The sequence below is a fragment of the Euprymna scolopes genome, chromosome 17, assembly GCF_053919585.1.
Source record: "Euprymna scolopes isolate OS-2025 chromosome 17, ASM5391958v1, whole genome shotgun sequence".
Taxonomy (NCBI): Eukaryota; Metazoa; Mollusca; class Cephalopoda; order Sepiida; family Sepiolidae; genus Euprymna; species Euprymna scolopes.
Window position 1 is genome coordinate 89,562,380 of NC_136498.1, and position 25,675 is coordinate 89,588,054.

General features: G+C 40.3%; 1 pseudogene; it reads left to right on the forward strand.

The window, feature by feature from the left end:
- Positions 1–4,040: 4,040 nt before the first annotated feature.
- On the forward strand, positions 4,041–4,156 carry LOC145297239 (U2 spliceosomal RNA; annotated as a pseudogene).
- The last annotated feature ends 21,519 nt before the right edge of the window (positions 4,157–25,675 follow it).

Here is a 25,675-nt window from a genome sequence, read left to right on the forward strand (position 1 = left end):
TGCGCGCTTAAATTGTATTTAACGATTTTAAATTTGAATATTAAACTGATCCAACTGGCACAGACTCAACTGTTGAGTAAACAGATATTTACTTTTTCTGTGGAAAAAATTTTGCTTTTCTGTGAAAAGGATTTTTTTGTTAGATAATTCTGAGAGGGGAATGTTTTTGTGTAGCAACGATATTTGCGCGGTGTGTGTAAATGGAGTCGAGTTGACCCATGTTTTTGTTGTAATATGCACGGTGCGCGTTTAAGGCAGAGAGTTGGTAGTAGAAAAAAAAGGTAGCATGAAAACAGCGAAAGTCCGACCAGGTATTAGATTTTTTCGTACAATAAGAAAGAGTTAATTCTTTTTGTAGGCTGTCGTTTTTGTTTATTTCGAGGAAACGTATCCGGTTGAAATGTTTTATTCTTTTTTGTAAAAATGTGGGAAGTATTTCCTATATGTAGCCGTTGTAAAAGAAAAGGTGTTTTTCTTTGTTTTATTCGTTTCAGGGGAAACGTATCCGGTTGAAAAGTTTTATTTATTTTCCGGGATGTATTTGAAGTGAAATGCATTTCCGATAAAATGGTTTTAGCTTTGTTTACGTAACACGTGTCTGTGACCATGGTACAGGTTTTTAGTTTATCATGTTTGTTGGGGACAGGATGGTCTGCTGTGTGATTGGATTAACCACTAAGGAGGCTGTCCTATCAGCAGGCGCAAAGTACTGGGACTGCTGTATTGCCATTTGGTGAATGGATTCTGGACCATGCAGTAGTCTCTGGTGGGGCCTCTCGATGCCATACTAGTGGATAATTGTTACGGCTTTACCTTTTCATGTGCTACAAAAGAAAATCCTGTCCTTTTCTCTCTTACTTTCCCTCTCTATCCTGCTCTAACCAAGTATGCCGACCTGTTCCACAAATCCCAAAACCTCAACATGAAATATCTCCAGAAAAAAAAAAAAAAACTCGAATAAACCTAGAACCCAATCTTCCAACGTAGACCCCTACTACCATGTTACCTTCTCCAACATCAGGGATCTACATTCCAACCTTCCAGAGGTTGATACCCAATTACAGGAGACGAAACCGGACATATTCTTTCTAAGCGAAACTGGAATAGGGCCGACCACTTCCCTAGATGAGTTCATAATTAACGGATACTCTAACTTAACAGCTAAATCTGACCCCCAAGATCGCCATGGGCATGGATATGTGCTTACATTAAAGATGGCTTCCCGTGTGGCAGGGATATCTCTAGAGAAGATCCTAACTTACCTTATATGTGCTTCAGGGTTGGACTTGCTTACACTACTGCATTTATATTTGCCCTCTATCGGCCCCATAACAGCGGAGTTACTATCTTTAAGAGTATATCTGAGAAAATAGACCACATCCTGTCTACACATCCCTCGGCTAACATCCACATCTGTGGTGACTTCAACGTCCATAACGTGGAATGGCTGACCCATTCAAATAAGACAGACGATGAGGGGAGGTTTTGTCATGATTTTGCCATTGCTTATGACCTCACTCAGATTGTTCACGAACCCACCCGTGCGCCCAATACTACTGGTCAATATGCAAGCCTCCTAGACCTTTTTCTCTCAACTTCCCCTGAGCTATGTTCATGTTCCGTTCTTTCTCCTCTAGGATCCTCCGACCACTCCGTTGTATCAGTTAAGATAAAAACGAAATGTAATGTCCCCAGACGTACCCCTCCACCGTGCTGTATACCGATACTCTATGGCTGACTGGGATAGTTTCCGTACATTCATATCTGATTTACCATTCCATGTTTAAAAAGGATGTGTCCTCTATAGTATCAGATCTGACCGAATAGTTAATTGTAGGCATAGACCCATTCATACCATCGAAAAAATTCCAACAAAAACCTAACAGCCAGCCATGGTTCTCCCCAGAATGTGCTGCTGCTATCGCGCACAGAAATCACTTTTTCCATAACTACCAACGTAATAGATGCATTGAGACTAAAGCTGCTTTCAGGAACGCCAGCAACCACTGTAAAAGAGTAATAAAAAATGCAAGAGAGTTATATGCCCAGTGTGATAAATCCAAAGTAGCTGATCAGCGGCTTGGTTCGCACCAGTTTTGGCAAATAACAAATAGGATCCTGAACAGAAGTGTGCGTTCTATCCCAACCATTATCAATGGACCAGAGGTTATCTCGTCAGCATCAGACAACGCCAAACTATTTGCAAAGAACTTTGCAGCTAATTCTACCTTATGCGACGAAGGCCATCAACTCCCCATATTTCCTCCTATAACACAGAACACGCTAGGTAACATACAAATATCCGTGCATGAGGTCGCCAAGCTAATCAAGAACCTTGATTCCAGTAAAGCAACTGGCCCTGACGGCATCCCAATTATAGTGTTAAAAAAGCTTCAACCAGAACTTGCTCCCATATTTATGAAATTGTTTAAACGTTGCCTTAAGGAGAAGTGCTTTCCAACACCTTGGAAAACCTCATCAGTATTCCCTGTATTTAAGAATTCAGGTGATAAGTCCTCTCCCTCTTCGTACAGACCAATAAGTCTCCTGTGTGTTATGAGTAAGTTGCTGGAATCCATATTAAATAGAGAAATAGTCAACCACCTCAGCAGAAATAACCTTCTTAGTGACACACAATATGGTTTCCGCTCTGCAAGATCTACCGCAGATGTGCTAACAGTTATATCTCACAGGATTAGTGAATCTCTTGACAAAGGCTTCCTTTCTAGGGCAATTGCTCTTGACATATCAAAGGCCTTCGACAAGGTATGGCATACGGGACTACTTCACAAGATTTCAAGCTATGGTATCACTGGAAATGTTTCCTCAATCATTAAATCATTTCTCTCTGATAGGCTCATAAGAGTAGTGGTCGATGGACAAAAATCGGAGGCCTGCAGTATTAATGCTGGAGTCCCTCAAGGGTCAATCCTGGGCCCAACTCTCTTCCTGATCTACATCAATGATCTCCCTAAACACATACTTAAATCATTCGTTGACATCTATGCTGATGACATGACCATCTACGGCAACACATCAAAGGCTGTTCTCTCTGATTCTCTCTCCTCTGATCTCGAGCGCGTGGTTCAGTGGGGGAAGACGTGGCTGGTTATCTTTAATGCATCTAAAACCAAACTCCTATCTTTACATCATCAACGCTCTGATCCCCATCTGGAATCAATTGAAATGGATGGCTCTCGTCTAGAAGCCCCGTGTTTTGACAAGCTTCTGGGTTTGTCCTTTACTCCTGATCTGAAATGGAACATGTACATCAAGTCTGTTGCCAAGGTCGCTGGAAAGATGGTGGGATCCTTCTACCGCTCCAGAAGATATCTCACTACTGATGCAATTCTCTATCTGTATAAAAGCCAAGTAAGTCCAATGATGGAATACTGCTGCATATCTGGGCAGGAGATGCTAAAAACCAGCCTATCCTGCCTTGACAGAGTACAAAAAACCAGCCTATCCTGCCTTGACAGAGTACAAAATAGACTTTGTGGCTTAGTGGGGGATTCCCTTTTCTCTTCCCTGCAACCTCTCTCCCACAGAAGAGACGTTGCGAGCCTATCTTTGTTTTATCGTTATTTCCATGGCAGGTGCTCGTCTGAACTCCAATCTCTGGTTCCCCCATCGCCAATCTTTCACGAAAAATACCCGTCTAGCTGAATCCACTGTCAAAGATTTTCCCCACTCTATATCTGTGCCTAAATCAAAACGTAGATTCCATGAACAAAGCTTCTTTCTTAGAACTGCACGCCTGTGGAACTCTGTTGCGTCTGCCTGCTTCCCACCTGACTACAACCTGGATGTCTTCAAGTCCAACGTAAACAAATTCCTAATGCACCGCCCCCTTAAGTAAACACTTCAATAAATCTCCACACTAACGTAATGTACTTGCAATAATCCTTATCCCTGAATGGCTTCCGGGCCTTGATAAGTGGTGACCACTGTGTAAAAAAAAAAAAAAATCTTATCACCAGCCTTAAGAGAAAAAAAAAACAAATTGATGTCGTTGTTGAGGCAAAGCTAATAAAAATGATTTGTCTGTTTTGGCCTTTTGGCTAAGATCAAAGTGTAGTATCTGTTCTTCAGGTGCTACATTTCAATTTCTTCTCTCTCAGTGGAAGAGGAATCCTTTACGACTAAGACAATTTTTTCTCCACGTCAAAAAACGACCCTGGTGTCTAAACCTGTCCCGTGGGGAGGCATTGTGAATAGGTACTATGTTTAATGTAACAAAGTTTTAATATTAAAACAGTAGCTGGAAAAAGTTATTTCTGATTTAATTACAAAATGCCCTGGAAATGTCACTTCTGATTAATTATAAAATGCCCTGGTAAATGTCTGTTCTGATTAATGTTTTTGTTTACTTGCCTCCCCACAAAGGCGGAATTGGACATGAGGCCGGTTAAAAATTTAGGGGGAAACCAGCTCCCCAAAAGGGGCACTCTGGTTAATAACAAAAATAAAAATTGTATTGTATTAGTAATTAAAGATTTCTCCTCCATTAATCAAGACCAAAAAAGGGGGGATTTAAGTCACTGGAATGCTGAAACTGATACTACACTCAGAAATTCATGTTGAAGCAATGGTTGCCTAATTCTTAACCATGTTAATGTTTTTATGTATTACTTTCGAAAACCTGCTGAAACAGTTTATGATTTAAACATTACTTTATTTCAAGTATATTTTAAGCAGTGGGTTACGAGATTGGAAGTCAGTCCCGGAAATTACTCAATTTACGATTTAAACATTACTTTATTTCATGTATATTTTTAATAGTGTGGTGGGGGATATTAAATCAGTCCCGAAAATGGGTTAAACCGTTTACGCATTGCACATTACTTTATTTAATGTATATTTTTAACATTGGGGTGGGAAATATGAAGTTGGTTCCGGAAATAGCTGCAACCATTTACATTTTGGACATTACTTTATTTAATGTATATTTTTAACAGTAGGATGGGAGATAAGAAGTCGGTCCCGGAAATGGCTGAAAAATTTACGATTTATACATTACTTTATTTCATGTATATTGTGGGGTGGGGATTATAAGTCAGTTCCAGAAATGGCTGAAACAGTTCACTATTTAGGCATTACATTATTTCATGTATATTTTTAGCAGTGGATTGGGGATATAAAGTCAGTTCCGGAAATGGCTGAAACAGTTTATGATTAAAACATTACTTTATTTAATGTATATTTTCAACAGTGGGGTGGCGGACATGAAGTCAGTCCTGCGATTGAATGAGATGTGCAAATATATCAGAAATCAGAATGAGATTGAATGAGATGTGCAAATATATCAGAAAGTGTCGCCCAGTATTGAATGATATAGGTGGAAAACATATAGTAGCAAAATACCCTGCGTCGCTCGGGACGAATGAGATAGGTGAACGATATATATTAGCAGAATATGCGGCGTCACCCGGGATTGGATAAGATAGGTGAAACGTATATACTATGAGAATACCCAGAATTGATTGATGTGTTTGTAATGAAATAATTAGCCCAGGCAATATATCAAAGTTATTATTTAAGTATTATTATTTAAGTAAGGGAGAGCGACATAGTGGGTTAAAGTTATGAAAATTATTGTCGAAATTAGTAACATATCCAAGAATTATGAAAAATGATGAAATGTAAGTTACTTGATTGGTGTGTTTGTAATGATATAATAAGCCAAGACAATATATCAAATGTATAAGTAGGAAGGAGAGGCATAATATGGGGTTTTAATTATACAAATTAATGTCGAAATTAGTAACATCTCCAGGATTATGAACAAAGATTAAATGGGAGTTAATCGATTGTGTGTTGATAATAAAATAATCAGCCCAGGAAATATATCAAAGTAATTATGTTAGTAAGGGAGGGCGATAAGGATGGTTTAAATTATGAAAAATAATTGTCGAAATTAGTAACATATCCAAGAACAGCAATATATCAAAGTTATTATTTTAGTAAGTGGGACGATGATGTGGGTTAAAATGATGAAAAATGATTGGCGACATTAGTAACATATCCAAGAATTATGAAAAATGACGAAATGTGAGTTAATTGATTGGTGTGTTTGAAATGAAATAATCATCCCAGATAATATATCAAAGTTATTATTTTAGTAGGGGGGGGTTGATAATGTGGGTTAAAATATTAAAAATAATTGTCGAAATGAGTAACATATCCAAGAATTAAGAAAAATGATGAAGTGTGAGTTAATTGATAGTTGTGTTTTTTTTTATGTAAGAATCAGCCCAGACAATATATCAAAGTAATTTTTTAGTAAGAGAGGGCGAAGAGGATGGTTTAAATTATAAAAAATTATTGTCGAAATTAGTAATATATCCAAGAATTACGAAAAATGACGAAATGTGATTTAATTGATTGCTGTGTTCATAATAAAATTATCTGCCTAGCCAATATATCAAAGTTATTATATAAGTAAAGGGGAAGGAAATAAGGAGGGCTTAAATTATGAAAAATAATTGTCGAAATTAGTAACATATCCAAGAATTGCGAAAAAAAATGATGAAATATCAGTTAATTGATTGGTGTGTTTGTAAGGAAATAATCAGTCTTGACAATATATCAAAGTTATTATTTAGTAAAGAGGGAAGGGCGAAAATGTGGGTTAAAATTATAAAAAAATGATTGTCAAAATAAGTAACATATCCAAGAATTATGAAAATGATTAAATGTGATTTCATGCATTAGTGTGTTTGTAATGAAATAATAACCCAGACAATATTTCAAAGTTATCATTTTAGTAATGGTTGGGCAATAACGTTGGTTTAAATTATAAAAAAATATTGTCGAAATTAGTAACATATCCAAAAACTTACGAAAAATGATGAACTGTGAGTTGATTGATGTGTTTGTTTGTAATGAAATAATCAGTCTAGACAATATATCAAAGTTATTATTTTAGTAAGGTGTGCGATATGGTGAGTTTAAATGATGAAAAATTATTTTCAAAATTAGCATCATATCCAAGAATTATTAAAAATGATGAAATGTGAGTTAATTGATAGTTGTGTTTTTTATAAAATAATCAACCAATACAATATATCAAATTTAATATTTTAGTAAAGGGAGGGGCGATAACGTGGGTTGAAATTATGCAAAATTATTGTCGAACATAGTAACACATTCAACAATTATGAAAAATGATAAAATGTGAGTTAATTGACCGGTGTGTTTGTAATGAAATAATCAGCCCAGGAAATATGTCAAAGTTATTTTTTTAATAAGAGGGCGATACAGTTTTAATAAAAAAGTAGAATAACATGATTGTGCCTTCATTAATGCTGAACATAACGCCCGCAGAATGCCAAACAACAATATATTACATATAAAAACTGCTGCTGTGGAATTTCCACAGGTCTCGCTAGTTATTATTATTATTATTATTATTATTATTATTATTATTATTATTTAGGCTGCGACGGAAAAAAGATCTTTTTTTCGAGGTGGTTTGTTTACATTAGTTGTCCACGGGTAGTAAAAAATAAAAATGGCAGACGATAGATAATTGACGCACGTGTGTTTAGACGTAAAGTTGAAAATGCAACGAAAACATTTTTTGTCCTTTTTTTGAAATTGTGTTTTTTGTTTTGTTTTTTCTTCCTTTTTTTGAGTATATTACGCTGATTATTTAACGATATAACGGTATGCTTCATTGCGACAGTGAGAACGTTTTAAATGCTTTTGGGAATAAAGATTGTTCAGCGTTCATTTGGTCACCATTTGCAGAAATATCACGTCGGCGGTCTACCAACCTGTTGGGGGACAGGATGGTCTGCTGTGTGATAGACGACCCCGTCCCCATGTGTATGATGGTGGATGTATTTAATGGTAGAGGAATTGAAAAGGCAGAAAGTCGCATAATGTTGTTGTTTGTAAGCTTAACGAAAATAACAAAGCTCAGAAAGTTACGTGTTTCGGGGTCACCATTGTAGTTAATAATGACAGATCAGAAGGTTGCGTGTTCAGATCACATCGGGTTCACCAAAGATATAGAAATGAGAGAACGACGAAATGGAATTTCATTCTATATTAATAAATAAACTTTATTTGTCATTTTCGTTAGTAGCGTTTAGTAGATGAGAGAAACGTAATAGTAAGAGAGTTCATTGAAAGAGAGAAAAAAGTGTTCAATGTGTTTAATGATAGATTTAATATCATGTCAGCTGGTTAAAGAAGAGAATATTTCAGTGTTCATGCACGCACGTGCTTTCATACTAGTCGTGAAGAGTTTCTTATGTAGAGACGAAGATTAGATATCCGACAATTAGATATAGGTCAGGCCTGTTGAGGGAGAAAGAAAGAGACAGGTGTTCAGTGTATATAATGCTAGATTTAATATCATGCCAGCTGGTTGAAGAAGAGAATAGTTCAGTGTTCATGTACGTGTTTATAGTCATTAAACTAAGCCTTAATTTTTGGAATTCCTTGACCACATAATTAATTTGGCTAAAATTGGACGAAATGTTTTATGCATAATGTTTACTATCATTAAATCTTGATTTCAATCTTTGCAAGGAGAGACATAATAGTAAAAAATCGTTTTGTTCAGAGAATTCATTTTATCCATCTTGAAATAGTTGTTCTTCGTGTATTCATATATATATATATATATATATATATATATATATATATATATATATATATATATATATATATATATATATATATATATATATATATATAAGTTTCGCGGTTAAATTTTAAATTCTGCAAAAAAAAAAAAACAACATATAGACACATATATTCGATTTTATAATTTATTGTTTGACAAAAGGAATATATAGAAGGTGTTATTTTAATTTCATTAATCCATGGATTTTCAACAATGGCTCATATTATCAGAGGAAATGAAATGCAGTTAGCAAAATGTTCAGCTGTGAATGGAAGCTGTTTTGCTTTTCAGCACAATTATTGAAAATATAAGCTCCTTTAATAATGAAAATCCAAATAGCAATAGAGGCACCTCCCTAACAACTCTGATTAAAGACCTCCAATATAGGAATATTCCGTACTCGCTAAACTGATATTTATTGAAAAAATCTAATTCATACACCTAAATCAAAATTCTGCAACCTTTGCACCTCAGTTGCAATAATAACATATCCTAAAGCCACGATAAACATAAAAAATGAGATTATTTCGTTATGCAAGCACAGGAAAAAATTTAAGTATAGCCAGCTCAAAGCCACTTAAGTCACCATACCTGAACTAGTTTTGGCATGTTGCCCCTATATGCATAAGCATGGATTCACGCTTGTATAAGTGTATATGTATGCATGCATGAGAGGGTGGATGTTGCATGCGCTGTAGCAATGTTAATATTTACGTATGCCTATATGTGTTCTTATACATGTGCATGTTTGAGCAAGTATATGTTTGTACATGTCTATATATGTATGGCTGTACATCTGTATATATATGTGGGTATATATGTGAATTTGTGTGTATATGTGTATATAAGTGTGTATGTGTGCGTGTATATATATGTGTGTATGTGTGTGTGTGCATGTTCTTGTCTCCATTAACTTCATTTCCTTATATATGTGGATGTATATATATATATGTGTGAGCTTGTAGACGTTCGTTTTGTGTTGAGTCTATATACATATGATTATGAGCTGTAGTGTATATATGTATGTATGCACGTGTGTGCATGTGTGTGTGTGCGTGTATACGCATATGTATGTGTGTTCATGTATATATATATATATAGTATATATATATATATGCACGTGTGTTTGTGTGAGCATGGACATTTAACAGAGTTACACACCTTAGCTGTATATTGGTACACTCTAACTATCTATATCTCCCTGGGCCATATAAAAATATTGTTGGCAATGGGGGAATACACCCTCTCTTAAATAGAATCGCTAGATAACCCCGATCATTTGTTGATGTATATATATCTTTAAAGGTAGGTGCACGCTCTCTGTATTTGTAGGTTATATGTATCAGAGTGCGCACCTTTATCTCTTTCTAGACATAACACTTATGTAGTTGTATGTTTGCTGTATATATATGATGGTATGCTAAAAGGAGTATGAATTGCATGCTTGCACTTGATTATATCGATGTTCGGCCGTGCTTATGAGCGCAGTTGTACATTCGAGTACGCGCAGGTGCATAATCGCCCGGTTGTATAAGTAGTTCCCTTCTCTAATATGCGTGTTTGCGTTATGATATGTATATATGCAATTGCGTGCACATGTGCATTAGTATAACGATGCGTATGTATATAAGTCTGTATTTATGTAAGCATGGTATGGATCAGTGTTTGTGCGTAAGTGTATGCTATCTATATGTATATGTGTATGTCTATATATATATATGTACGTATGTATTTGTGTCTGTGGATATATGCGCTTATATTTGCACTTATGTTTAGGTTTGACAGGTGGATATACAAGTAATCATTATATAAATAGTTAAAATTAACCACGCTTGGGCGACCACATACCCAGCCCCACATTTAAATCAACTCTCCCCTTTATAAAAATATCTAATTAACCACAGTAAATAAAGCACTCACTCAAGCGTCAATTCCAACTCAACGAACAACAAAACAAACTAATCCATAGATAGCATCCAAACAGAAATATATGTATTTTAAATAAAATTTAAACAAACATAATTAAACCAGATCAGACTACGACAACAAACCTATTTAACTAACTCATCTCAACTAACTGCCACATTTAAATATACACTCAAAATTAAAAGAAAACTCAATTAAGTAACCCTCCAAACATTCCATATTTTCACACCATGACTCGTCTCTATCTCCACCTCATCTGCTCACCCATCCGCACAGCAAAAACAGCACACCCACCCCATATCACGCACCCCCATTGAAAATCACAAGAATATCCATTTCCCACTTGAACGTAAAATCAAGAGGTCAACCCTTTTAAAGAATACTAAAATACAATTCCCCCCCCGCCGAAAAAATTCCATTAAGAACCTGTATGCTTGCCCAAATTAAACCCTACCTCTCTCTCTTTGCTCTCTTTACTTCAGCCCACTCTCCTCTTTCCCTCATCTAAAAGGCTTCCCTCACCCACTATAAACAAGAAAACGAACTATCTCTCTACAGAGACTCACACCTCAAGTAAGCCATCCAACGCACCGTTCTGAATATAATCTCCAGGATTATTTTGCTATCTTTGCTATTTTGATAACTACACTAATGATTTCGAGGTCTGTTGCACACTTAACTCAATGCTCAAATTATATTACTCACGGGGATAATTACATTGGAATAATATATCCACCCAATTTCGAATACACTTTGGACTACAGCAACCAACACACAACCAACGCAACAACGAATAAGGCTGCCCGGTATACTTTTCGAAAAATCAGTAAGGAGTAGTACACTTTCCCTATGTGAGAATATCACTTTCTCCCATGGGCCTATTTTCTGCCCACCTGGATTTATAAATCCGAACGACATTGGACTCCTTCCGATAATGGATTACGCAGGTTGTATCAACTTCTCTTTTCGTATAATTTTTTCCATATAATTATCCACAACCACTCAAAAAACTATTTTCAATAATTGTGCTGAAAAGCTAAATAGCGTCCATTCGCAGCTGAACATTTTGCTAACTGCATTTCATTTCCTCTGATGATATGAGCCATTGTTGAAAATCCATGGATTAATGAAATTAAAATAACCCCTTCTATATATTCCTTTTGTCAAACAATAAATTCTAAAATCGAATATATGTCTCTATATCTCTATATGTTGTTTTTTCAGAATTTTCTATATGTTGTTTTTTCAGAATTTAAAATTTAACCACGAAACTTATATATTGTTCTATTCTAAAATATTGGGCTTTTTGGCTAGAATCTCCTGGAAATATTACCTCAAGTAATATCTATCAGGATTTTTCATCTGAAATCTATCTACCTTGGCTAGGTAATATTAGTGACCGATTTGCCAAACAGATCTCTGTGGCTATACAACTTTGATAAGATACTGGTTTGTATCCACTAATAAAATATATTTACTGAACACAACATGATATGAAAAACAAACTTCTTTTCAACAGTAAAAACTTAAAAGGCTGTTTATTTGCAGCAGAAGTTGAAGGTCGGACTGAGATAGAGAAAGAAGGAATAGAAAGTTCTATCGGGGTTAGTGTCGGTTAGTTAGGATATTTTCTGTCATTTCCAGTTGGCAGTTGTCTCCAGTGGAGGCCAAGATGTCCGGTGAACAGCATAGGAAAGAGGATAGGTGTTGCTAGGCTGAAGGTCCAGTCCTCTCTGATTGATGTTCTTTCAAGACTTTAGGGAGCAGATTAATCAATGCACCCTGTTATCTGATAGGTAAACCTATGGCTGAAGAACTCAGAGAGGACATTGATTCCCTAGAGAATGTAGTTCTTTGTAACTGCTACATTGGATAGCTTCCGTACATTTATAACTGATCTACCTCTGCATTCCATATTTAAAAAGGATGTGTCCTCTATAGTATTAGACCTAACTGAATGGTTAATTGTAGGTATTGACCATTTCATACCCTCTAAAAAGTTTCAGCAAAAACCTAACAGCCAGCCATGGTTCTCTCTAGAATGTGCTGCTGCCATTGCGCACATAAATCACTTTTTCCACTGCTTCAAACGTAATAGATGTATGGAAACTAAAGCCGTTTTCAGGACTGCCAGCAACCATTGTAAGAAAGTAATAAGGAACGCAAGAGTGTTGTATGCTCAATCTGTTAAGTCCAAAGTAGCTGAGCAGCGGCTTGGTTCCCACCAGTTTTGGCAAATAGCAAACAGAATCCTGAACAGAAGCGTGTGCTCCATCCCAACTATTATCAATGGACCTGAGGTAATCTCGTCAGCATCAGACAAAGCCAAACTCTTTGTCAAGAACTTTGCAGCTAATTCTACCCTTTGCGACCAAGACCGCCAACCCCGAATATTTCCTCCTGTATCAGAAAACACGCTATGTGATATACGTATATCTGTACGTGATGTTGCGAAGCTAATCAAAAACCTTGATTCGAGTAAAGCAACTGGCCCTGATGGCATTCCAATTATAGTACTCAAAAAACTTCAACCTGAATTAGCGCCCATACTTACAAAACTGTTTAAACGTTGTCTTAAGGAGAATAGTTTCCCATCTCCCTGGAAAATCTCATCAGTATGCCCTGTATTTAAGAATTCAGGTGATCGCTCATCCCCCTCTCAGTACAGGCCAATAAGTCTCCTGTGCGTCATGAGTAAGTTGCTAGAATCTGTGTTAAATACAGAAGTAATCAAACATCTCAACAAAAATAACCTTCTTAGTGACACTCAATATGGTTTCCGTTCTGCTAGATCTACAGCAGATGTCCTTACAGTTATATCGCATAGGATTAGCAAATCTCTCGACGGTGGCAATCTTTCTAGGGCAATTGCTCTTGACATATCTAAAGCCTTTGATAGGGTATGGCATAAAGGTTTACTTCATAAGATCGCTAGCTATGGTATAGCTGGAAAAGTCTTCTCAATTATTAAATCATTTCTTTCTGATAGGTTCATAAGAGTAGTAGTTGAAGGGCAAAAATCAGAAGCTCACAGTATTAATGCCGGTGTCCCTCAGGGATCCATCCTGGGCCCAACTCTTTTCCTGATCTACATTAATGATCTTCCAAATCATATCCTTACATCATCTGTAGACATTTATGCTGACGACACTACTATTTATGGTACCACATCTAAGACAGTAAACGACCAAGTTCTCTCCAATTCTCTCTCCTCTGATCTTGAGCACGTAGTACAATGGGGAAAGGAGTGGCTGGTTACTTTTAATGCATCTAAAACCAAGCTTCTCTCTTTACATCATCAACATTCTAATTCACATTTGTCATCAATTGAAATGAATGGCTCTCGTCTTCAGGAGGCCTCAAGTTTTGACAAGCTTCTGGGCTTGACCATTACTCCTGATTTTAAATGGAACACGTATATCAAATCTGTTGCCAAGGCCGCTGGAAAAATGGTGGGATCTTTCTATCGATCCAGTAGATATCTCACTGCTGATGCTATTCTCTACCTATATAAGAGCCAGGTACGTCCAAGGATGGAATACTGTTGCCACATCTGGGCAGGAGCTGCTAGAAAGGACTTGTCCTGCCTTGATAGAGTTCAAAATAGACTTCGTAGCCTCGTAGGAGATGTCCTTTTCTCCTCCTTGCAACCTCTATCTCACAGAAGAGATGTTGCGAGTTTGTCTCTGATGTATCGTTATTTTCATGGAAAGTGTTCAACTGAGCTTCAATCTATGGTCCCCCCTCGCCAAACTTTCACAAGAAACACTCGTCTAGCTGTAAACACTATCAATAATTTCCCCCACTCTTTATCTGTGCCTAAACCTAAACGTAGATTCCATGAACAAAGCTTCTTTCTTAGAACTGCACGCCTATGGAATTGTCCTCCGTTTTCCTGCTTTCCGGCTGACTACAATATGGTTGTGTTCAAGTCTAAAGTAAATAAGTTCTTGATGAGCCGTTCCATATAAGTTATTAAATTTACCAAATTTTCATTACTAATGATTACTATATTGACCAATTTCTACTGTACACTCTTTAACCCTTATCCTTGAGTGGCCTCTGGGCCTTGATAATGTGGTGATACCCTTGTAAAAAAAAAAAAAAAAAAAAAAAAAAATCTCCCTTGCCTAAGTGGAAAGCCAATGGAGGAGTCATAAAAACTGAAATAGTACAAGTAGTTTACAAAGATAAATTTCTTTTTTTATGAGGAAAAAATGTGAAAAGCTGGCTTCTCTACTGATGAAGAAAAAAAGCATGTTAGTTTTTAGGGCAGAAATATGTCTTTTTTGTAAAAGGTTCTGTTTTCTTTTTTTTAAGCAGAAATTGTACAAAAGAATATTATATGTAAAGAGTCTTACATAATTTCTTTGGCCAATGCACCCTACGACCATTACGTGTGGTGGATACATAATTGGCTTTGGATAAAGTACTCACTTCAGGTGTGTGTGTATTTTGACGCTGTGTGTAAGTAGGGGAAGTGTATGACTCGTGTGTTTTGTGTTTAGAAAGGCTCTTTTAACTCTGTAAATTGAGACAGTTTCTCTTTTCCGACTAATATCTAAGATGAATAGTTTATCAGTACATGGAAGCACGTGATAAGGCCCAGTATAAGGTTCAGTTAGAGGGTCTTTCATGGCGTCCTTTCTGAGAAAATGTGAGTCCAACTTGAAATGTCCTTTGCGACCAATGATTCTATGGTCTGTTCACTACTTACTAAAATAAGCTCACAGTCTGTTTACATACAGGGGGGAATCAATTTGTGTAGGCTCCATCGGGGTCAACATTTGACCTGGCAATGATAAAGGTTCTCCATAAACAAGTTCAGCTGGAGAGTATCCCAGCTCCACTTTGATAGCGGCATAACAGCTGAGACAGACAACAGTTACATATTCGCTCCATCACTGTTGATCACGATAAGCACGTAATGTTGCTTTTAGTTGGCGATGGGAGCGTTCTATCATACCGTTAGAAACTGGGTGGTAGCTAGTTGTATGAATACGTTGGATTCCTAGAATCCATGAAAGTTCCTGGAATAGGTGGGATTCAAACTATGCATCGTGATCAGTGGTAATAGTGGTGGGAACTCCATAACGTGATATTCAGCCTGCGCTACGGATTCAGACAAAACGTCATTTAGAGAAATGGCTTCAGGCCACTGTGTGAAATGGTCTATGCAGATCAGGAGATAAGTAAATCTCTGACTGACCGGCCATGGTCCAACCAGATCAATGTGAACATGGCTTAACCGAACGTTTGGGGTGCTGAATGTTCCGAGGGGTGCATGGATATGTTTGTGCACCTTCGACTTTTGTCAGGATACACAGGAACGTGTCAGGGCAGTGATATCGCGCTTCATATTTGACCAGAAAAATCTGGCTATAATCAGCTTCAATGTGGCTTTGCATCTGGTGTGTGCCAGATTGTGTAGGATGTCAAAAACAACTCTACGATGAATTATTGGAACAAATGGCTGAAGTGAATTTGTTGAGGTGTCACAAATGATCTGCATGCCCGAAATAGGCACGGGTAGGTATGCGAATTTGCAAGTTGCAAATTCAGGTAACGACTGATCCAATGTGTCCAAACTTGGCTGGTTTAAGGTCAACTGCTGCAAGTCGGTATCCAATGGTGAGGACAGAGAATTTATAGGAAGACAGTTAAGGCGTCTTCCGCAGTAGTCTGCATACCTAATATATGTCGGATATCATTGGTAAACTGCAAAATAAAATCCTGGTAGCGAGTTTCACAGGGAGAATATTTGTCTGGCTCGAGTGAATGTTTGAAGTGTTTCATTGCGAGGTATATTGTCGGTTGCATGACACTGCTGTCCCAACTTTCACTTTCTGGTTACCACTTGACGCGTCTTCTCTCCACTCCAAAACGAACTTCTGCAATTTAGCTTTTCTCTTCCCGAATCCGACTTTTCTCTTCTACAAATACAACTTCTCTGCTCGCAATCTAACTTCAGAATGCCCTCCTTCCCCAAATCACTCCTCTTTTATCTCCAATCAGGAGCATCTCATTTGCATACCTCGTGGTCACCCTGTAGGCATATAAAGAAACAGGGCAGCCATTTTTGTTTCTTTCTTCTTCATTAAGAACACGAGGTAAGCCACACAAAAACGCGGTCGGTCGTTCTTGTTTCTTTTTTCTTCATTTACACCACACGCCCCCCTGATCTTCGAGATCAATAGGATACTTCGTAATCCTCCATCCAAGCAGGCCGCCTCCTCTCACGTCGAGGCCTCTGGGGGACAACTTCTCGGGGGTTAACGTTTTCAGGTTCACTACAACGCGGGCCTAAGTCAGGTCGAGCAGCATCATTTGCTTCTCGGTGGCCCTCGATTTCCCCTTCTTCACTGCCCTCACTGCATACCGGCAATGTCACACGACGCAGGTCTAAGATATGCCGGGGAACGCCATTCACCATCACATTGTTCTTCGACTGCAATCCTGTTACGACCCCTCTTTTCCAACGAGTGGTACACTGTGCATTGGGGGGTTTCACCCACACCTCTTCACCTACTTTGATACTGGCTTCTTCACTCTCAATCCCTGCTGTTTTGTTGCACGGATTCCGCCACTTATATGTGAAAACGGCCCTATGAGGCACAGTTGTCTCATCTTGTTTGGTCTTCGGCGAGATGTTATACCAAAACACCGCCTCTATGGGTGATACGTTGCTTTTTTCCGCAGCGGCTTTAATGGTGCGATGATTCCTCTCCACTATTCCATTGCCACTCGGCCGATACGCTGCTCTGAAAAATTGCCTTACTCCCCACTTATCGCACACCCCTTTAAAGGCTTCTGATCGGAAAGCGGGGCCATTGTCCATTAAGAGTTACTCAACCGGCCCTCTCTCCGAAAATATCTCCTCGATGACCCGTCCGATCGCCCATGCAGCTTCTGCCCTGATCTCTCTCCAGATGGCAAACCTTCCCGGTCCACAGTCGACCATCGACAGATACAATTTGTGGCGATAGTGTGTCACATCAATGGCCAATCGCTTCCAGTCCTCTGCAACGTGTAGCTCTCCTGTTTCGTGTCTGGACGGTCCAGGGTCAATTGATTGGCACTCTCGACAGTTCTCCACCACCTCCCTAACCTCCTCCTCGGTGGTCTCCGGGTAAACCTCTCTGGCTAGGAATAACGTTCGTTCTCGACCAAAGTGCTGCATTTCGTGTGACTCTTTGACTTCTTCCCCTGCACAGCATACCGAGGAGACCTCCTTTCCCTCCTGCAGCCAGGCCTTTTTCACGCGTGTCATCGAATCCGCCTTGTATTTTTCTGACGGGACCAACACAACAGATACTCTCAACTGGAATTCCGCTATCAGGTCGGTGAACGCTCCGAGTCTGCGCTTGATCAGCATTTCCGCAGCACCCCTGGTCTTAACTCTCTTATCGCCAGTTACTGCCGACCGAATCCACGACGCTACCGTTGCCGAATCGGTTTTGACTTCAATTATTTTCAATCCCCATTTCAGGGCCAGATTGATTCCTTTTATAGCGGCATCTAGTTCTGCTACGTTGATATGGGAGAAGTCGTTTTTTCTTAGCCACGCCGCATCCTCCACAGTTACACCTCCTATCTCTAGTATGACGCCCAACGCCAGGTTACTGGCATCGCACCAAACCACACCTGCGTCTTCGCCGCTGACATACCATTTCCCTTTCACTGGGTCCTCATTCCTCACTCTTGCAATGACTTCTTGCAGCATGTTCATGACCTCCTTCGTCACACGGCCCTCCCAGCCATCAGTGCCTGTTTGTCGTTTAATAAAGCTGCATGCTATCCTTAGCCAGCCAGTGATAGGATAGTGCCTGACCAGCCTCCTGCAGACTGAGAAGAGTTCTCGCCTCGTCAGCTCAGATCCGACTTCGGGTATTGCATTCCCTCGTTCGAAGACAAGGCTTTCTTTTCCATTTCGCCTTTGTTTCAACCCCAGCACCGCTCCTCCATCTAGGGCCTCCGCCGGTTTTGCGGTTAACCCATACTTCTCGACATGGCTTCTTACTTTCTCTGCTGTCACCTCTGCCTCCTCCACCAGGATGTCGTCAATGTACGAACTAGTGGCCTCCTCCACTGTACAGTCTTTGCTCAGCACTGTCTTCAGCACGGCAGTTATAATTTTGGGGGCTGAACTCAGCCCAAAGCCTAACCTCGTCAGACAATACACCCGCCCCTTGTACCGGACCAGTTGGTACTGCCAGAGTTTTTCATCTACATGGATCTGCAGATATGCCGATTTCAGATCGACAATCTTAGTGGCCCGCTCCATTCTTCTCCATTTCCTCATGACCTCCTCACATACGTCGATCCCCGTTCCAGTGTGGCAGGCTACGTGTCTGTTCAATTCCCTAAAATCCAGCACGGGCCTAATCTTGTTTTTGGTAGGCTGAACAACCGCCAGTAGTGGCAACACTCCTTTTTCTTCCCCTGTCCACGGTTTCAGAATTCCTTCTTTTATCCACCTCTCCACTTCTTCCTCGAATCCTTTTCTTATTTCTCCTCGCAGGGTGTTTTCGTAGCAGCCCACCTTATTCTGTAGTTCTGGGGGCCCGGAGATCCATTTCCATTCCACCGTCCACCTCACGCCATCAAACTTCGCCAGGAAATCTTTGTCCTCAATGCAGCAAACCTCCGGTTTTGGGGTTCTGACGGTTCTATCACCTTCCACTCCTGCCATCCCCACTGCGCCGAGACGTCCAAACGTCACTTGGCCCCCTCTTAACGTAGCGCCCCCCAGTCGGTTAATTGCACTCATACCTATAATCACGTTGCCACCACCGACCAGATGATTCAACACTAGGGCTTGCAGTCCAATGGGCACCCCTTGCACCATTACTTCCGCTGTCGTCTCTCCTAGGCATTTCACATCCCTGCCATCCACGGTCCTAATAATCCTGGTTCCGCTCCATGACCTCGTGACATTCCTCGCTAACAACGTTGTAGTGCAGCCTGTGTCGACAAGGGCTATGGCTCTCTTCCCATTGACTACCACCGGCAACCGAGGCAATGTTCCATCATGCGCCATTTCCACACAGAAGGGGTAACCACTGGTGCAATAGCTCCCCTTCACTCGTTTCCCTGGTCCCGTACAGCAACGCAATAGCGGCTAATATGCCCCACTTGTCCACATCGGTAGCACGTGATCCCCGGTCTCGGCTCTTTGCAGTCCTTGATCAGATGAGGACCCTGGCACTGGAAACACTTGATGGCAGGTCTCCCCCCCTGTCGCCTCGCCGGCTGCCTCTCATTCAAGTGAGGCCTCATGCACATATTTCCACTCACAGCTGCAACCATGATTGGGCTTTTAACATTTTTCACTAGGACTCTGGCGTGGACCAAGAGATCGTCCACTTCCATAGAATGGATCCCCGTGATTCTCTGCATGTTCGCAGAGATTTCCTCTGGGAAGCCGTTCACTAGGTACAGCTTTACCGTCATCTCCAGGCTCCTCTCCACGTAACCAGCCAACCCTGTCAGTCTCCTGATCTCTGCCGCAAAGACGTCAACGGACTCGCCGGTCCACCTCAAACTTGACAGCTTGCCAAGTGCTTCAAATGGGCCCTCAGCGAAGGCCAATTTCAGCCTTTGCTCCACTAAGGCAAGGTCTTCCTTGTCTTCATCTCGCATCTGCTGTTAAATCGTGAGGGCTTCCTCCTCTAAGTATAGCGGCAGCAGGGTGACCACATCTTCTATCTTTTGCAGCTTCGCCACCATTTTAATTTCTCCAGCCACTTAATCAGGTCACCCTCCCCAGTAAAGGGTCTCAACATCTGAGTGCTCAGTCTCCACTCAGCCATGTTAATTTGCTTGATGTGCCGAAATAGCTTGTCGGTTGCGTGACACTGCTGTCCCAACTTTCACTTTCTGGTTACCACTTGACGCGTCTTCTCTCCACTCCAAAACGAACTTCTGCAACTTTAGCTTTTCTCTCCCCGAATCCGGCTTTTCTCTTCTACAAATACAACTTCTCTGCTCGCAATCTAACTTCAGAATGCCCTCCTTCCCCAAATCACTCCTCTTTTATCTCCAATCAGGAGCATCTCATTTGCATACCTCGTGGTCACCCTGTAGGCATATAAAGAAACAGGACAGCCATTTTTGTTTCTTTCTTCTTCATTATGAACACGAGGTAAGCCACACAAAAACGCGGTCGGTCGTTCTTGTTTCTTTTTTCTTCATTTACACCACAGTTCACAGCTAAACGTGCTGTAACATTGTTCTGCCGGTTTCAACTGTCTCGAAAAGTATGGGAGAGATTGTAAACGTTGTTACTGCTCTTGTTGCAACACTGCACCTACAGCTGTGCCTGATGCGTCAACGACCAGTGAAAACTGGGCATCGGCTACAGGATGTGCAAGTAGAGATGTTGTCGCCATTTTTTTTTTACTTCATTAAAAGCTTTAAGCTGAACCTCATTAAGTGAGATTTGCTCGTTTTTATTTTTCCTATTACGTAACAGATCGGAAAGATCCGCGCAGTGTGGGGTAAAGTGTCTGTAATAGTTTAACAGACCGAGAAAGTGCCTTAGTTGGCAAAGTGCAGTGGGTGTTTGAAGTCTTGTAGAGCCTCCACCTTTTCTGGTAACGGAGATATAATGTTTGGGCTGATAATGTGGCCCAGAAAAACTAGTGACGAAGCACCGAAAACACATTTACTAGGGTTAATCCTCACCTGCTATTGCTGAAACCGTTCGAACAGTAGGCGGAGGTGAATGACATGTTCCTCAGGTGAGGCATTTGCCAAGAGATTGTCGTCTATGTAGTTATAGACGAAGTCTGAGTAACTCACTACTTCATCCATGAAGCATTGAAAGGTACTAGCCACGTTTCGTAAACTGTTAGTAAACATAGTTAAAAATTCAAACGCCCCGAATGGAGTTGTTACCACAGTCTTGGGTATGTCGGCCGGATTCATTGGAATCTTTACTAAGTCTAGTTTGGAGAAAGTCTTACAACTATACAGAGAGGAAGCAAAGTCTTGTATATGTGAGATTGGATAATGATCAGGTACCGTCATGATATTGAGTCATCGATAGTCCCCAATTGAACGCCAATCTACATCATGTTTCGGGACTATATGCAAAGAGGAAGCCCAGGGGTGTATTATTCTCAGCTGCAGCATATAATTGAATTCTGCCTTCGCTGCCTTAAGTTTATCAGCAGTGGGCAGCGAGGGCGTGAGAACACAGGTGCATCTGTAGTCTCGATGTGGTGTTTTGTGATGTGCGTGGGTTTGTTTACTGCAAAATTTAAGTTTGTTAACTCCGGGTAGGAGTGTAATAAGGTCTGGTATGGATTATTGGACGCTGCAATGAAGAATACTGGGCTGATAGAGGGGTGATAGTTTTCACACCAGTGACGGAAAGTTCCGTTTTCGCATCTATCAACCGACGTCTGCGCATAACTACTATCAGATTGAAGTGGTGCAGGAAGTCTGCGCCTAGTATGGGGTAGGGTAAATCCGCTATGGTAAAGATCCATGTAAAGTTCTCCGTAATTCCAAGTCTAGAGAAGGAGAAATTTGACTGTAGCCAACTACAACTGGAGGAGTGATTTACGGCTTGCAGTGTGATTAGCGACACTGGTGGCTTCTGGCAGAGGAGTTTCAGTGGCCATATACTGCAAGCAGCTCCTGTATCGACTAAATAACGTGCTTGGGATCGGAAGTCTGTGATAAAAAAAAGTACGGTTATTGTGAATATCCTGTGGAGAGCTTGCTGTGCTCAACTCCCCAGACCTTAATTTTTTTCCTGGTTCACAAACGAACAGGCCATTTTACGTCTACACAGCGTCGAGTATAGCCTGTTCGAACATGTTTTTTTCCTCGCATACACACACCCACATGTATGCACGCACATACGCACAGATACATACATATATTCACGTTCACGTATATACACTCACATTCATGTGCATACACACACACACGCTAACGTACACACATGTACGCACATATGGGAAACGTCACTTCGCCTGAAAGGAAATCCAGACATGCGCAGTCAGAACACTGACCCCGGTATAAAAGTCAACAACACCATTCAACATCCTCTTTCTTCCATTTTTCTTTGGTTCATCAACCAGACAAGTTCGCGTCCACAGCTCTTGGCTTGAAAACTTTTCCACGTGAACGAGCACTACCATGTACGTGCAGCTTTACTTTACTACTGTTTCTTTTTCTACATGCTGGACTGCCATTTCTCGTTCCTCTAATTCATTTCTTTTTTTTTCCACGCGCGTAGTCGTCAACGACTGAATGAACACGTGTTCCACATAAACCCTTTATTTTCAACATAAAATAAACGACAGGTTTATTTTATTCAGCAATTGAGTTTTATTTCCTTGTTTCCATTCATTTCATTATTTTCTTTTGTAGCGAGTTAGAATTATTATATCCTGGTCCACAACAAACAATGGTGACCCCGTTATTTTAAAATGAGATGAATTGTTTGAACGAAACACGCGGTGTAAACTAAACTCTTTCACACAAATCCACGGCACGCATGAAAAATAATTTTCTCTAAAAAAACAAAAAACAAAAAACAAAAAAAACAAAAAAACAAAATGGAACTTCAACAGACGGATTCCTACAACGAAACCATGGTATTAAACATTCGGCAACCTGACCAAAACCAAGACGAAGAATTAGCCGAATTAAAGTCTACGGTTGAAAAGCTTTCAAAGCAGCTAGCTAACGTACTTCAAACGCGTCAACATTATCCCAGAAATTACAACGACACGCAACAAAGTTACAGGCGAAGAAGTTTAAGCAGGAACCGGTCCACGTCACGAGATAGACAAGATGTTTGCTTCTACCACAAGAGATTCGGTATCGATGCGAGAAAATGCACTACACCCTGCGCGTTCAAAAAACCAGCGCAGGGAAACAAACCTTCCAGCCAGTAACGACGACGACTGTAGCTAGAGCACAAAAAAAGCTCGTCTGTTTTATATCCGTGACAAAATCCAGGGATATAACTTTTTAATAGACACCGGAGTGGAAATCAGCATCATATCGACACCGCATGGCCACCCAACAAGGACCCAATTTTTCAGCTTACAATCCGCCAACGGTGCAAAAATACCCACTTTAAACTTACTGGGAATGCGAAGGAATTTTTTCTGGGATTTCACCATAGCCAGCGTGACGACTCCAATTTTGGGGGCGGACTTTTTAGCCCATTTCAACCTGTCTGTCGACATGACTCATCACACATTGACAGACAACGAAACGAAGATTTTGGTGAGAGGAACTACCTCGAAATTTTTAACCACCGGAATCAGCGCTGCCCTACCCGAAGATTTACACTTCCACCGGTTACTCTACAAATTTCCTCAACTTTCCCAGCCGTTTAAAAATACGGACCCCATCAAGCATAGTGCTAAGCACTATATTAAGACCACAGGACCGCCCGTCTATTCAACCCCCAGATGCTTGAAACCGGATAAATACAAATTGGCAAAATCCGAGTTTCAAAACCTACTCCACATGGTGATAATACGGCCCTCGAAAAGTGCTTGGTCATCACCACTCCACATGGTACAGAAAGCTGACAACACCACATGACGCCCGTGCGGAGATTTTAGACGCTTAAACGCGAAAACAGTTCCGGATAGATATCCTATCCCCCATATCCATGACTTCGCCAATGGACTCCAAGGCGCCACAATTTTCTCCAAACTGGACCTCGTAAAGGCATATCTTCAAATTCCAGTTGCAGAAGACATTGATAAAACTGACTGCACTGACCATGCCATTTAGCCTTTACGAGTTCCTAAGGATGCCTTTCGGGCTGAGAAACGCTTGTCAATCTTTCCAACGTTTGATTGACGAAGTTTTCAGAGGTCTGCCGTTCATATTCGCATATGTGGACGACGTTTTAATCGCCAGCAGAAACCTCGAAGAACACCGCCTACACATGGAACAAACTTTTGAAAGACTGTCACATTTCGGTTTGAAACTAAACACCATTGAACACCGTTGAACTAAACACCGTTGAACTTCCTGGTGGCCAAAAACATATATAAATATGTTTTTGGCCACCAGGAAGTTCAACTTCTCGGACATTTAATCGACAAGGATGGAATCTCCCCTTTGCCTGAAAAAGTAAGTGCTATTTCAAATTTCCCTCTACCGACATCTGTCAAACAAGTACGCCGTTTTGTAGGCATAATTAACTAGTACCGATGCTTTTTGCCTAACTGTTCCACGGCACTCACACCTTTAACGGACTTGTTAAAAAACCGAACCAAAAACCAACAGTTAGTTTTGGAAGGACCTGCACAAGAGGCCTTCGAACAATCGAAAACTGCTTTGGCAAACTTCACCAAACTTACATATATCCAAGATAGCGATACAACGGAACTTACGCTTATGACGGACGCATCGGAAATAGCAGTAGGAGCTGTCATTCACCAAATTTCTGACAACAAAATGACCCCTATTCCATTCTCCTCTGCCAAGTTAAACAAAGCGCAGACCAAATATAGTACTTTCTCGAGAGAGTTACTTGCAATTTACCTTGCAATTAAGCACTTTAAACATCTCCTCGAAGGTAGAAAAATTACCATTTATACGGATCATAAACCTCTAACATTTGCTCTACACACACATGTCGACAAATACGGTCCACGAGGAATTCGACATCTTGACTATATAGCTTAATATTCTACCGATATACGGTATGTAAAAGGACAAGAAAACGTTGTAGCTGACGCTTTATCTTGCGCAACAATTGCTTCTTTAAATTCCACTCCACTAAGTATGGAATTAATAGCACAAGAGGAATTAGCCGATACCACGCTCCCAGCTATAATGGACAAAACTTCACTGAAGCTAAAAGAAATGCTGATACAGTTCGGAACAACAACTTTCTATTGTGATGTTTCACAAAAACACCATCGCCCTTATATTTCACCCAGCCTCAGACGACAAGTTTTCCAGCACTTCCACAATTTCTCTCACCCAGGTAAACGTGCCACCGTGAAATTAATAGGGGAACGTTTTGTTTGGCCAAATATGAATACGGACATCCGTAGTTGAACTAAAACTTGCATTCCTTGCCAAAAAAAAACAAAAAAAAAAACAAAGAAAGTTCAC